At 25.6% G+C, this 1,447-nt stretch overlaps 1 non-coding gene across 1 annotated transcript; it reads right to left on the minus strand.

Moving 5' to 3' along the window:
* Window positions 1-678: 678 nt before the first annotated feature.
* On the minus strand, window positions 679-797 carry LOC115033985. The gene has a single exon (XR_003839327.1). It is a non-coding gene; the product is annotated as a 5S ribosomal RNA (ribosomal RNA).
* Window positions 798-1,447: the final 650 nt, after the last annotated feature.

The following is a 1,447-nucleotide window of genomic DNA, read 5'->3' on the forward strand; positions in this document are numbered from 1 at the left end:
TATGTGTGGCATGGTTTTTACTGTGTCACCCATCAACGCGCCAAGCGAAGCCACAATTTATAATTTGTAAGTACTTAAAAATTTTTATAGAAAATTCTTATTCTTTCTTTAATCTTATAGATTTAATTAATTATTTAATTTTATTTTTACCTTTTATTTATATTTTTAATTTTCTTTGTACTTAAGGCTTGCAAATTAAATACGATACTTCGATTTCGACTTACCTATAATAATAGTTATTTTATAATATCATAATAATATGAAAGGGTTTATGGAAAAATTAGTTCAACTACTTCAACCTATACCGGCTATATATAAGTACCGTACTATATACTAATATAAAAATAAATTACTAAAAGTAATATAATGAATAAAATATAAACACATTTTAAAATATTTATTGTTTACTTTTAACTTATATTATAAATAAAGGTTAAACGTTATCAGGATTATGAGAAACCATGTGAAGTATGCAGTTAAGCGTATATATGGATAACCACTTTCTTAACTTTTTCTAACAGTTGTATAAAGCAAAATGTGAAAATTTCTCTTTGATATTATGCATAAAAATATTCAAGTTTCTGAAAAGTAATTGATATAACTTATAAGTAATTATAATTATTATAACTTAGTTTTAAAGCAAAATATAATTGTTTGTATATAATGTGTAATAAAATATGCCAACGGCACGTAGTGTTCCCAAGCGGTCACCCATCCAAGTACTAACTACGCCCGACGTTGCTTAACTTCAGTGATCGGACGAGAACTGGTGTATTCAACGTGGTATGGTCGTTGGCGATTGATGAGAGGTTTTTAATCATTATTGAATAACGGCATAATTTACGTTTATTTTGTTGTAATTTTAAATTAACTACCGATAACTTATTAATTACAATGTACTTATCAATTGAATAATAATAATTGTTTTCATTATATTATAATTATTGAGGAATTTAAGAATTTACATAGTTGATATTGTGGTTTTTAAAAAAACCAAATCGGTAATAATAATATTGTTATGCACGTATTACGTTTAATACATTTTAGATTCTGATCTAAATCTGAATTTTAATACTTTAAGTACATTTATTATGCATGATGTACTTACAGTATCAGTTACAGAAGAAAATATATAAGTAGGTATTTTAGTTTCTGAGTGAAGCGATAAATGTATTGATTTTACAATGATATGTTTTTAATTTTTTTTTTGTCATTCCATTTTGGTGCAGTCAAAATGCTTAGCTTTTCTACTTCAGCATCGTTTCTGGTATTATAATAAGAGGATCTAGTTGGTACTTTGGTGGGTCAAAAGTAAAAAATTACCAGAACTTTTCAAAAGCGTTTGAAATTAGTTTTTTTTTAATTATTGTCGATAAAAAATGTTCACACGGTTAAATAACTTGAAAATTGAATACAATAGGTTCTTTATAAGTTGTAGTCAGTGGAA

Source organism: Acyrthosiphon pisum, chromosome A1 (assembly GCF_005508785.2).
Source record: "Acyrthosiphon pisum isolate AL4f chromosome A1, pea_aphid_22Mar2018_4r6ur, whole genome shotgun sequence".
Lineage (NCBI taxonomy): Eukaryota > Metazoa > Arthropoda > Insecta > Hemiptera > Aphididae > Acyrthosiphon > Acyrthosiphon pisum.